A 13619-nucleotide genomic window follows, 5' to 3' on the forward strand; every position below is an offset into this window, starting at 1 on the left:
CATATAGTTGTTACATTGTAATACTGAGTGCTTTTAAAAAACTTTGCCAATTTGTCTACATTTTCATCAGAGGCAAAGAGCTGACCTGAGACCTGCTGGATGGGGTAAATCTGGTCATGATAGATTTGATATACAAACCATTCTAAGCTCCAGTCAAGGCCTCATTGTCTTCAGTGTACATGTAACAGCTGTGCTGCTACAACCTTGTTACTCTTTGATACAGTGGAATAAACCTATTACTGTAAGTGTACCAGTTAATTACTTACATGTACATATACAAGGATACAAGGATACAAGGAAGTTTATTGTCACATGCATATAGTAACTGGAAGTAAGAAATGCAGTGAAATTATGTCTGGTGTCAGCCTATTTGTGCATTAATGGGGGGGGGGGTAAAAAGTGCAGTAGAAGAGGGGTTTAGTAGATTAAGTGGCAAGGGCTGCATAAAAAAGGTGGGGGAGGATTGGGATTGGGTGGGGGGCACCAACAAGGAGCACCCAAGAGCAACAGGGGCAAGGAAGAAACCTTGGGCAGATCCACGGCTCAAGGGGCTAACCCAACTGATGACATGTATGTTGTGTCTTCGATGTCTTGGAACAGGTGTACTAATTCACATGTACTGTGTGGTGTAACAGCAGACACGTTTCAACACATCAATTACAGGATGCATGACATCATTGACAAGATGTGTATAATATGTACATGTAAGTACTTAACTGGTACACTTCATTTTAATGGGTTTATGCCACTGTATCAAAGAGCAATAAGTGTGTACCAACACAGTTGATATATGTACTATGTATAGTTACATTAGTAGACCTACAGTATTCCAAGACATCGAAGACACAACATACATGTCTTTTGATGCAGTGGAATAAACCCATTAAAATAAAGTGTACCAGTTAAGTACTTACATGTACATATTATATACATCATGTCAATGATGTCATGCATCCTGTAATTGATGTGTTGAAACGTGTCTGCTATTACACCACACAGTACATGTGAATTAGTAGACCTGTTCCAAGACATCGAAGACACAACATACATGTCATATGTACATGTAAGTAATTAACTGGTACACTTAATAGGTTTATTCCACTGTATCAAAGAGTAACAAGGTTGTAGCAACACAGCTGTTACATGTACACTGAAGACAATGAGGCCTTGACAGGAGCTAAGAATGGTTTGTATATCAAATCTATCATGACCAGATTTACCCCATCCAGCAGGTCTCAGGTCAGCTCTTTGCCTCTGAAAATGTAGGCAAATTGGCAAAGTTTTTTAAAAGCACTCAGTATTACAATGTAACAACTATATGTAGGTACCCACAAATACATAATGCAAGTACAATGATAGTACCTGATAGTACATGTTGTTACACAGGTTGTACCACTGTACCTAATTAGGTAGGTACACTGTAACAGCGACACATTAAAATAAAGTGTTACCAACATGGTTGTGTTTTGATTAAAATTTCCGAGTTTATTACATGTTAACTGTAATCATGTTCCCATTAAATAAGTTAATAAACTATAGTATGGCTTCTTTAATGCTCAATCATGTATTTAGAGAATACTTTTATTTGGTTTTAGTGATTACTTTTGAAATCAATCCAATTTAGGGAAAAATAAGCAAAACAATCTTATCTTATGTTAAAATGCTGATTATGCGCTTAAAACTCAGAATTGAGCTTGGTAAACAAAATATTCAGAATCAGCACCCTCAAATTATGTAAGAAGTTCTCTTCAGTGAAGCTGCTCTCCCTCTATTTTGTGCAAGACCTTTTACTTGCATTATCACTGAATGGGCTTAAAGTGATGCTAACCGGGCAAGGTGCCACGGCACTCTTTTATAGGCTACACCTAACAAAGCTCAAAATATAATTACACTTCTGTGGTAGGCCTGGTGTGGTGAGGGTTTCTACAGACAAGCCGAAGTATTGTAAACTTTGAAAGTGTACTGTACAGAGAGGTTATAACAAGACCTGTTATCTGTAGGAAGAAAATTCCATGGCTTCCTGGTCCAGTATGTCAAATCAGCGGGCGCGCTCGATCTTGCACCATGGCGCAGGTCTGAAATCATTCACTGACTGTTTCATGGTTGTTAGAAATTCTCAACAAATTCTCATGCAGTACCTATGCAACTGACTAGAGGTAACTAGAGATTCTGATCAAGATCCTCACTGGTCTTTGTCCTTCATTGCAGAACTCTGCAGTTGGAGTTCCTGTTTCCCTTCCTTACTTCCTTAAAGAGGAGTTCTCCAGGTTTTACAAAATCGAAGGTATGTAAGAATGTAGAATTGGCACTATTTGCATTTTAGACTTTACTTTGACTTCAATGGCATGGAACAATTCTATGTGGCGTAATGAATGAGCTTGTCAAGCTCAAACGGATATTGAGATATTGACAATGGAACAACAAGAGGTATTAACTAAAAATGTTTTAGTTCATTGATTACTACAGCTAGAACGCTATTGTTTTAAGTCTCCTCTATAGGTCCATACGTCTTGACTCGATGAAGAATTCATTAAAAAAACAAATATGATTTGATTTCTATGATTTCTGACTTGTTTTTATTTCTTCGTTGTCTCTGATTAGCCAACTGATGAAGAAGGTGAGATGGTCAAAGGGATGAAGGTTGGAATCCTGGTGTTCACAGAAGAGAATCCTGCCATCCCTCTTCCCAATGTTATTGATGTGGCCTTTAGTTTGGAGGAACAAATTGTTCTTCATGACCTGAAGGATGTGCTGTACGCCTTCCCATTGGTCTGCTCTGCGGTTTGAACAGTCATCAACATTGGTGGAGACGCATTCTCTGCAACTGTTTATGGACTACGAAATAGACTCTTGCGTAAAATTCTCTAAGATGAGAAAGCCTAAATGCCTCTTGTGCCTCAGAATGTGTGCAGTTTTTCCCCTGTACAATCATATTGTAAACATATTGAAGTTGCTGTTGCTTGCATGTCATGTTGCTGGCCTGAATTGTCAGTTGCATGCTCCTATTAAATGTGTTTTTTGTTGTTAAATCTGCATAATGTAGAAAGTCTCTCACACACACACACACACACATACACACACACACACAATACCTTTGTCGACATCTTGTCAATGATTTGTGAAACGACTGAGGTTTTGCTTAGCACATTGCCATATCTGAGTTGCAGCTGTTAGTATATTAGGCCTATGTTTATTGCTGGCTTGCATTTTCATGGAGTTATATGTGCTCCTATGAAGGTTTTTTTTTCTTTTCTGTTGTTTTTTATTAAATCTGCATAATTTCTAACATATTGCCTCCAAGATGATCAGTCTCCCCACACCCAACCCTGAACCAATTTTTCACACTCCTCCCGTCCGGCCGCAGATATAGAGCACAGAACTGGACTAAAGCCATCTTAAAAAAAAAACTTTGTTCTCACCGCCATCATACTGCTAAACAAACTGTAATGCTGCCACCATCACCTCAGTACTGCCTTGTAGATTTATGTTTTTCCACTTTGATGTGTAACGGATTTTACAGGTTTATATAGGTTATTTATATAGTAATGTTGTCAAATAAACCATTACTTCAATTTATCGTGTTTCCTTACTCTCTGACGATATTTGGTGATAATTTCTGGAACGGTTACAATTTATTTTCCATATATTTCTGCTATTTTATAAAATGCAATTTTATTGTCACTAGTGTTACAGTCACTGGTGTTACTTTGTGGTAACACCAACTTACCATTAGACAAAGATGTAAAGTAATACCAGTGAAACCACCATAAAGAAAATTACATGTAAAACTTATATTAAGCTGTCCCTCATTTGTATTGTATTATTGGTATTTGTATGTGTATTTTACAGTAAATTATGTAAGTTTAAATGATAGTTTAAATAAATATTTTTTGGACATTAACTGAAGTGAGAGTTTAGTGAAGATAGATAGATAGATAGATAGATACTTTTTTGATCCCCAAGGGGAAATTCAAGGCAAACTGATAATGCACAGTACCACTATTCATGTTGTTGGGGAAATTCAAGGCAAACTGAGAATGCACAGTACCACTATTCATGTTGTTGAGTTAGTTGATATATATATATATATATATATATATATATATATAAGCTTTATTGCAGACACAGGTCCATATAATACACATACATAATAAATAGTATAAAAAGGAGATACAAAATGCATAGGAAATCACATATTAGCCTATGGGACATACAGGCATTTACATCAATGCCTTCTTAACCTAGAAGTGAATCTGTAACAGCTTTTCAAAGGGCTGACTAGGGCTTCAATTATTTGGTTCTCTCACTTGTCCAGGCGGCACATAAAGTTAAACATGGTAGGCACTCTAGTGGACACACATAATTGGCTGGCACTATGCCACCTAGTGACACCAAGCAGCAACCTCATTGCATCATTGTATGCTATCTTAAGCCTCTGCATACTCTTCTTCTTATAGTTAGACCACAATTGTGCAGTATATAGCTGTGTTATGTAAGTTCTAAACAGGGAGCACTTCACAGAGTCAGAGCACACAGAAAACTTCCTTATAAGCATGTTAGCTTGAGAATATATTTTACGGCACTGTCGGTATAGGTCTTTGTCATCTGTCCAATGATCAGATATGGCATGACATTTAAGATGTTTAACCTCCTCACTCACATCAAGAGGGCTGTCTGACAAATAAAAGGTTGTGAAAGTTGATTTCCTGTCCTCAGCACTTCTAACTATCAGGGATGGATTACTGCACGGGCCTACCGGGCCCAGGCCCAGGGGCCCAAGGGGTCAGGGGGCCCTGAAGCCCAAGCCTTTGCATGGAATCATTGCCTCAATATCAACAAATCAGGATGTAGGCTATGAATCGGATTGAATTTAGTATTGGCCATCCCCAAATGCACCAGAATACAGGAAATCACAGCAAACAAATTAGAAATGTTCTGGGGGAGGACCCCCAACCCCCCCCCCCCCCCCCCCACATATATGACAATAAGTGGGGGGCACTTAATACATCTGGGCCCAGGGGCCCGAAAGTTCATAATCCGCCCATGCTAACTATCATTATATGGCTTTTCTTAGCATTATACTTTACGTCATGATCAAGGCCATACCAGGAGCACACCTTCAGCATCTGCTGCAGCCCAGCACTATATGGACAAAGCAAGACCAGGTCATCTGCATACATAATGATTAACAATAGTGTTGCTCACAAGACAACCTGTATTTAGCCTATTTAACTGATTTCATAAGTCATCCATGTTAACATTAAATAGAATAATTATACATATATATACTCTTTTGATCCCGTGAGGGACATTTGGTCTCTGCATTTATCTCAATCTGTGAATTAGTGAAACACACTCAGCACACAGTGAACACACAGTGAGGTGAAGCACACACTAATCCCGGCGCAGTGAGCTGCCTGCAACAACAGCGGTGCTCAGGGAGCAGTGAGGGGTTAGGTGCCTTGCTCAAGGGCACTTCAGCCGTGCCTCCTGGTCGGGATTCGAACGGGCAACCCTCCTGAACCCTACTGAAGCGCAAACCAGTAGGCCATGGCTGCCCTAATAGGTGACAAAATTCCTCCTTACTGCACTCCGTTACTGACACCGAATGGAGCAGATACAACATTGTCCCATTTAACCTGGAATGTCTGATGAGCGTACCAAAACACTAAAATCCTCGCTAAAAAATTGGGAGCACCTCTTTCCAACAGTTTTACGATTTTTCATGATTAATTCGATCAAATGCTTTTGACGCATCAATAAAACATAGAAATACAGATGAATTCAGTCTAGTGTACCGGGGACACAGTAGCGCAAAAAGTGGGTATGCGCTATATGCGGCGCATAGGGGCGCAGCACCATGGGGGCGCCAAAGCGATGGTAAAAATAAATAAATAATATATTTGGTATTTTCTATATGTAGCTACTGCTGTGCATTTCTAAATCATTTCAGCATTTTCTCAATGTTATATAACATTTTAGAGGACTAACAGGCTAGGCGCCCTAAGATTCCATCATAGACTTTTGACATAGAAGAGGGAGTGGGGGCGCCGTGAGCACTGAGCGAGCAGGTAGGCCTACGAGTAGTGAGTTGCCGTCTATGGAAAAAGATGGATACAGCAAAAAAAGCTGTCAGCGGCTAAAAATAGAAAAAGAAAGAGGGAAAAGGAGATGGCATGTCAAGGGATGCGACAGCAGTTAAATAAGTGGACGGTGAAAGGCAACAGGTAGGATTTAAAGTGATGACGTCTGTGCTTGGTGGCTTGCAAATATTCATGTTAACAGACTAACTAGCGTTTGTTAGGCATATGCCGATTGAAACATAGCCTATTCCATTCAGATAGCTACTGTAGGTGGCTACCATGCTCATACTGCACTTTTAATGGCAAACTGCAAATGCTAGAAATGTCTAGCAACAACTCATTACATGTTTCCATATCCTTACAATGAAGGCTCCTTGTAATAACCTAATATTGTGTTGTCAATGTGGCGCAATCAAACAAGGCTAGAATAGGCCTATCAACCTTATCCTTTGTGAGCAATAGCTGGCAAAAGAACGCTATGAGAAAATCTCTTAAAGTGACAATGCACCATTTATCAATACTTCATCAAGTTAAACATCAAATTGGCAGCATATATATACCGGTATATATATAATGCACAGTAATAGTGTAAATTATTGGCCTTTTGTTTTGCTTTAGTTGTTTGTTTGTTTGTTTTTTTTGGGGGGGCACCAATATTGTTGTTGCATACCCCTCAAAAAATGGGTAGCTGCGCCCCTGCCTGAACCCTGATTGGCATTAGTGAGAACATATATTTCTAGTTTTGTTAAAAGTATTGGTAACACTTTACTTGACGGGTGAGTTTATAACACATTCATAGCAGCTGTCATAAACATAAACATAGACATGATTCAACGTTCATACCAAACCTTTCTGCTGTAAGTGCATGTTGTGTGTCAAGTCAAGTCAAGTCATTTTTATTTTTAAAGCGCATTTAAACATGCACAGAGTGCAACCCAAAGCGCTCCACAAACAAGACACATAACAAGACAAAAGATGCCGGATGGAGCAGCGTAGTCGCCAGCGTGCCCATGACATCAAGACATGACAAATACATTTAAAAAATAACAAATACAAAAAATGCTGGACGGAGCGGCGAAGTCGCCAGCGTACCCGTGACACCAAGACATACAAGACAGACAACAAAACAAATAAACAAATAAAAAGTAAAAAAAAAAATATATATATATATTTAAAAAGTGGGAAAAGTGATGTTAAAATTAGTCCAATTTCCAAACCAGCTGAAAAATGTCCAAGGGCAATGATGATCCGTGAAAACTGCGCACATAGCTGTGTCTTCACATGCAACGGCAACAAAGTTCTTTAGCAACTGACCCACCCGGTGAATTCACTGGCAGTCTGGAGATAACGTTAACGTTAGGCCTTGTAGACTGCAGTCTGGAGATCACTGGAAGCACAGTCTGAAGTAGTGGGCGATCGTGTAGATGGACTTTTAACAGCGATTTTGTTGCTCCGTGAGATTGTAGCTCTTCACCGTTAACGTTAGTCTGCAGTTGGCATGGCAGCTCGCAGGTCAGCAACAGCTCGGCGGCCACGGCAGATCTTTCGCAGAGTAGCCTACTGTAGGTCCAGCTGTCCCGAGAGATCCCCTCGAACCAGACAGTGAAGTGCACCGCTCACGGATGGATGGAAGGATGTCAGGCCCAGTTAGTCTGCAGTTGGCATGGCAGCTCGTAGGTCAGCAACAGCTTGGCGGCCACGGCAGATCTTTCGCAGAGTAGCCTAGGTCCAGCTGTCCCGAGAGATCCTCTTGACCAGACAGTGAAGTGCAGCACCGCTCACGGATGGATGGAAGGATCAGTGTTGCCAACTATTTAAAATAGAAAGTAGCTAAAGCCAGCTCCAAAAGTCGCTAAATGTCGCTAGATGACGTCACATACTAATTTGCATATCAATTACGTCACCACGTCGTGTACCCCCCCCCCCAAAAAAAAAAAAAAAAAACGGTGATGGCCCTTTAACTCCCTTTTACACCTGTTTGCTTTTGTCCTACTCAAATAGTCAACTTTAAATATATTTCATTTACTATACTTGTATATTAATTGAGACACTTTACACTTCTGTACACTATCTCGTCATAGCCTACACCAGAATGAGCATCAAGTGGCTGAAAAGCAGTCCAACCTATTCCCAACTGCTCCATCTGCTTTGCACTGCTTGAAGTCTGATTATAACTTCACCATAGGCTACACACAATTTAACCTTACTGGCTATATTTTGGATATATTTAGGCTTAATGTCACTAGGACAGACTAACAGATTTTTTCCCCCTCAGCCGACAGTCTGTCCTGCATTGACAACATTGAGGCTACATAGCCTAAACGAATGCTATATTTTCCTAACCTGTATGTTCGATTTTGAACTGCTTGTGAATGAAGTTGTAGCCTAGGCTACTTTCTTTTGTTCAGTGTGTTTGTTGAACGATGCTGGCAGCGTGTCCTTGTTTCCCTGTCATTGCTCTCGTCTCGTTGATTCTGGTTGTAATCTCACCCGAAGTTGCGGCCATAGTTGCGGCACCTTCCAATAACATTGTCTGAGCTGTTAGATCTATAGGCTAGAATATCTACTTCCGTGTAATAACATGGGCTGATACTACAGGCCAGTCATTGCTTTTATAATCATGGGGCAACGCTTCGGGCGAACTCGATGTAATTCACAAATGAAACAGGCATGAGACTTTCACACAGCACGAACTCACTGCTCACACAGAAGAGTAAAAAGGGACGTTACATGCCATCACATCAGAGTCTCCAAAAGTCTCCAAGAACGCCAGAAAAAGTAGCTAGATTTGTCGCTAGTCGCTTTTTACAAAAAAAGTCGCTTGGGGGGTCTGAAATCTCGCTAAATATGGCGACGAAGTCGCTAAGTTGGCAACACTGGGAAGGATGTCCGATGCCCAGCTAGGGCAAAAGCTAGCCATAGCAAGCTCCCAATGGACAAACGTCAACGACATCAGCTGACTTAGAAGCAGTAAAAAGGACTAAGAATAACACGAAAACTATAAAAAATAACGTAAATAAATAGGGAAAACATTTAACTAGACAAACCAATACAAAAAATAAACATGACATTACATAAAAATACGAACATTACATAAAAACAAACAAAAACATGACGCCAGACGGAGCGGCGTGTCTCGCCAGCGTCCCCGTAACCTAGCAACCTAGTGTGTGATGTCTGTATGCATCTTGAATTTCCCCTTGGGGATCAATAAAGTATCTATCTATCTATCTATCTATCTATCTATCTATCTATCATGAATGTGGACGACAGAACAACAAAAAATTGTCAAAATTAAAGTCCAACAATTGCAAAGAAACTGTAACTTTCTTTTTGTGTTTTCATTTTTCTTAATAAAACAAAGAGCATACTTAAATGTAGCATTTGTGCATTTTTTTCATATCCAACAATACCCCATGTCTAGGGCTACCTGCCTCAGACCAGAGTCTGAAGGCCTCTCTTGCCTCAGCATACTGCTCAGCCACAAACTCATTCCACCCAGGTCTAATGTTGGGTACCTTACACTTACTTTTACAAATGGTTCACTAGAAGCATTGAGACATTTCACAATATCATCATACATGGTAACGTTTTTCAGCATGTTGCATGTCCTTACAATTTATATTTGAGCACATAAGGGCCACTTGAGAAAGTGCAATATTATTTAAAAGACTGTCCGTTCGCAGTGAGTATCCAACCACCTCATCACTGCTCAGTTTTGACCAGTATAGTTTACTTGAGGATGCAGCATTATTATTTCTGGACAGCAGGGGAACATTCTCAACTTTTAACAGTGCAGCAATAGGTATGTGATCAGAGGTGGCAAGTTCATAACATATCTCCACATTTACCAGAGAGGCATGAGCATCAGTTGTGGTCACAATATGGTCAAGCCAAGATGTTGTGTGCCACGCTTCACCCACATAGGTAAAACTTGTGTCAGGCATCAACACTTTACTTGATAGAATTAATTTAGACTCATTACAAAACTTCTGCAGGTGTGCTGCAAATAAGGATTTGCTATCTGACGTATCATTTTAGACATTTAAAACAGTAAATGTATTTCCATTAAAATTACACTCTAGCCCTATGGCCCAGTCCAAATTTAAGCGCACCACCTTCACCATGGAGTCATGGTTGATGTTCTAGGGTAGAGGTGTTGATGGTCCAAGAGAGGTCTTCAGAGATGTGGACACCCAGAAACTTGAAGCTGGTGACACGTTCCACACTGCCAGGTGGCCCGCAGGCGGGACAATTGATACAGTGATACAGTCAGCATAGGCCTCTTACATTGTTTGCAAGTAGGCCTACATTTCGTTCCGTTTTCGATGGCAAACGCAAAACAGCGCCAAAACAATCACCAGTGGACAAAAAGAGTATTACATGTGTACTGTTAAGACTCGCTATTCGCCTTATTCACCCGGTGGCCATTACAAGTCTGAGGGGTACACTTGTCATTACACCTCAGTCCAGCAGATGGTGGTGGTAATGCACTCCGTTTGCAAACTGCTAAAAAACTATTTACTGAAGAAGAAGAACAGGCCAGTGAACCCTTCTTCTTGAATCAGTGAGCTTTTTTCAGCAGTTTGCAAACGGAGTGCATTACAACCACCATCTGCTGGAGTGAGGTGTAATGGCAAGTGTACCCCTCAGCCTCGTTATCGCAGCCAGGTGAATAAGGCGAATAGAGAATGAATGGGGGAAATTACGGAGGTTATAGTTTGACGATGTCATACTCCCGTGTGGGCCAGATGCTATATACCACGGACATGTTTTGGGGGGCCACCCAAAATAAGGTGGCGGGCCGTAGTTTGGGGACCACTGCTTTAGACCATTTTAATTCAAAACATTTTAAAAACAAAGTACTGGTTCAGGCACCGTTTCGGCACCGGCACCGTTTTAAAAGTATCGATTTAGCACCGGTATCGGATAAAACCCAAACGATACCCAACCCTAGTTATGACCGTTATATTACTGTGACATTACAGTTTATAACACTGAAAAGATTTGGACCCCTGATCATATCTAATTCTATTCTGGGTGTCAGATGGACAACTGACCCAGACAGACACAGTGAGTCAAACACACATCACCTGCCTTCTCCGTCACATAGAGCCCAACCCAGATACACATATAACCCATCACATACATCCCAACCCAGACACACACTCATTTCTTGTCACAATAGTCATATTTATTCTGCTCTTATAAGGTAACTGCTAATACACTGCACATATTTGCATTTAATTTATACTACTCTAAACCACCTTCTGTAAATCAACTGTACTGTCTACACTGCACTATATTTCTTTACCTGTCTATGCACCACCTGCCTATACTTTGTACTGTATATCACATTGCACTTTTTTTTTTTGCTCTTCTGGTTAGACACAAACTGCATTTCGTTGTCTTTGTACTTGTACACAATGACATTAAAGTTGAATCTAATCTAAAACATCACTTGCTCCTCCATCACATAGAGCCCACATAGAGCCCAGGCACACAACTCACCTGCTCCTCCATCACATACTGTATATCCAAACCCAGGCACACACATCACCTGCTCCTCCATCACATACTGTATATCCAAACCCAGGCACACACATCACCTGCTCCTCCATCACATACTGTATATCCAAACCCAGGCACACACATCACCTGTCTCCATCACATACATCCAAACCCAGGCACACACTCATCACTTCCTTCTCCGTCAGGTCTCACTGTGCTTTGTTCAGCGCGGCTTATTACTTGTGTTTCACATCTTAAGAAAGATAATTACTGTTTAGAGTCCATCAACCATGTAGAATTCATTCAGAGTTCATCCCTCATGAGACAACATTATTAGGGACGGCCTTGCCGTAATAATAATAATAATTATTATTATTATTATTATTATGACCGCCGCGCAGCGAATAGGTTTAGTCAGATTTTTTTTTCTTTCTTTTTTTTTCTTTTTCGCATGCCCAAATTTCCGTCAAGGATTCTCGGAACACTGAAAGACCGGGGTACACGAAACTTGGTGGGCATGTTACCCCACATGGATAGCATGGAACCATTGTTTTTCGTTTTGATCTGTAGCCCCTGTAAAAAGGAGGGTAGGGCAGACACAGTTCTCTGTGAATATCTTGAGAAATGTAGGGCCTAGGATGACCAATTTTTTTCCGTATGTTTGCCTCCAGGGGTCATGTTAACCCATTTCATGTGCACACATTTGCACAAACAGATACATGTACACACGCACACACATACATTCACAGTAATCATACGTATGACACATACTCACACAGTAGACATATGTACGCATGCATGCACAGGCACATACGCAGGCACACACACAAGCACGCGCACACACACACACACACATAACATAAACATGTACAGTACATGCACACATGTACACAATTCAAGAATTTCTCAGAATTATGAACAGGCAAGATGGAGGTGGGCTTGTATAAAATGAATTTTACATGTGAAATCTATGAACTAATCATGTTTTGGTACTTGTTGTCTAGCAGATACCAGTGAGAATTGAGTGTGGATAATGCAATTTAGTGAGACAGTTAGAATCATATACTGTAGGCCTTTCAGCGTGATTTTGTACCGCTCTGCGGTACATCTAGTTTTATATACAACAGAATATGTGTCAAATCACAACCTGGTAGCTTCCCATGCAAAAATACACACTTTTAATTCATGGATTTGTCTTTCTATATTTCATATTTTATAATTTACTCCTCCTGCCTCCCCATCCCTCAGTATTATACGCTTCTCTCAGCACTGGGCTGTTGGCTGTAGTGGCTGTGTGTGTAGCAGCATTTCTGGTGAGCAGGAAGAGGGGAAGAGCATGTGAGTGTCTAAGATCCATTTCATACATTTCATGTTATGACCGTAATATTACTGTGATATTACAGTTTATAATACTGGAAAGATTTGGACCCCTGATCATATGTAATTCTATTTTGGGTGTCCCATCCTCATGTACCTCAATGGGCAGGTGGAAAAAGAAATGGACAACTGACCCAGACAGGCACAGTGAGTCAAACACACATCACCTGCCTCACATGTTACCCATTACCTACATCCCAACCCAGACACACAGATTACCTGTCTTCTCTATCACATACTGTACATCCCAACCCAGACACACACACCACCTGTCTCCTCCGTAACATAGAGCCTAACCCAGACACACACATCACCTGTCTCCGTCACGAAGAGCCCAACACACACACACACATAGGGTGACCACCGCCATGACACTGAAAATTAGGACACTTGTGAAATCCGGACGGATGGCCACCCTACACACAAACATCCCCTGTCTCCATCACATACATCCCAACTTAGACACACACGTTACTTCCTCTTCCGTCAGGTCTCACTGTGCTTTGTTCAGCGTGGCTTATTACTTGTGGTTTGCATCTTAAGAAAGATAATTACTGTTTAGAGTCCATCAATTGTGTAGATTACATTAGGATAGTCCCCATGAAAGAACATTTTGTTCAGTTCTATAAGACTGTAGGTGTGTCTGAT

The 13619-nt window shown here is 40.8% G+C and overlaps 1 long non-coding RNA gene across 1 annotated transcript; it reads left to right on the plus strand.

The window, feature by feature from the left end:
- The first annotated feature begins 1725 nt into the window (after positions 1–1725).
- LOC143131639 (uncharacterized) lies at positions 1726–3510 on the plus strand. The gene is made up of 3 exons (XR_012988156.1): positions 1726–2073; positions 2209–2284; positions 2602–3510. It is a non-coding gene; the product is annotated as an uncharacterized LOC143131639 (long non-coding RNA).
- The last annotated feature ends 10109 nt before the right edge of the window (positions 3511–13619 follow it).

The sequence above is a fragment of the Alosa pseudoharengus genome, unplaced genomic scaffold (assembly GCF_046254945.1).
Source record: "Alosa pseudoharengus isolate Yale_2024_CS ecotype anadromous, Long Island Sound unplaced genomic scaffold, YU_APseudo_1.1 YU_APseudo_1.1_scf_18, whole genome shotgun sequence".
Lineage (NCBI taxonomy): Eukaryota > Metazoa > Chordata > Actinopteri > Clupeiformes > Clupeidae > Alosa > Alosa pseudoharengus.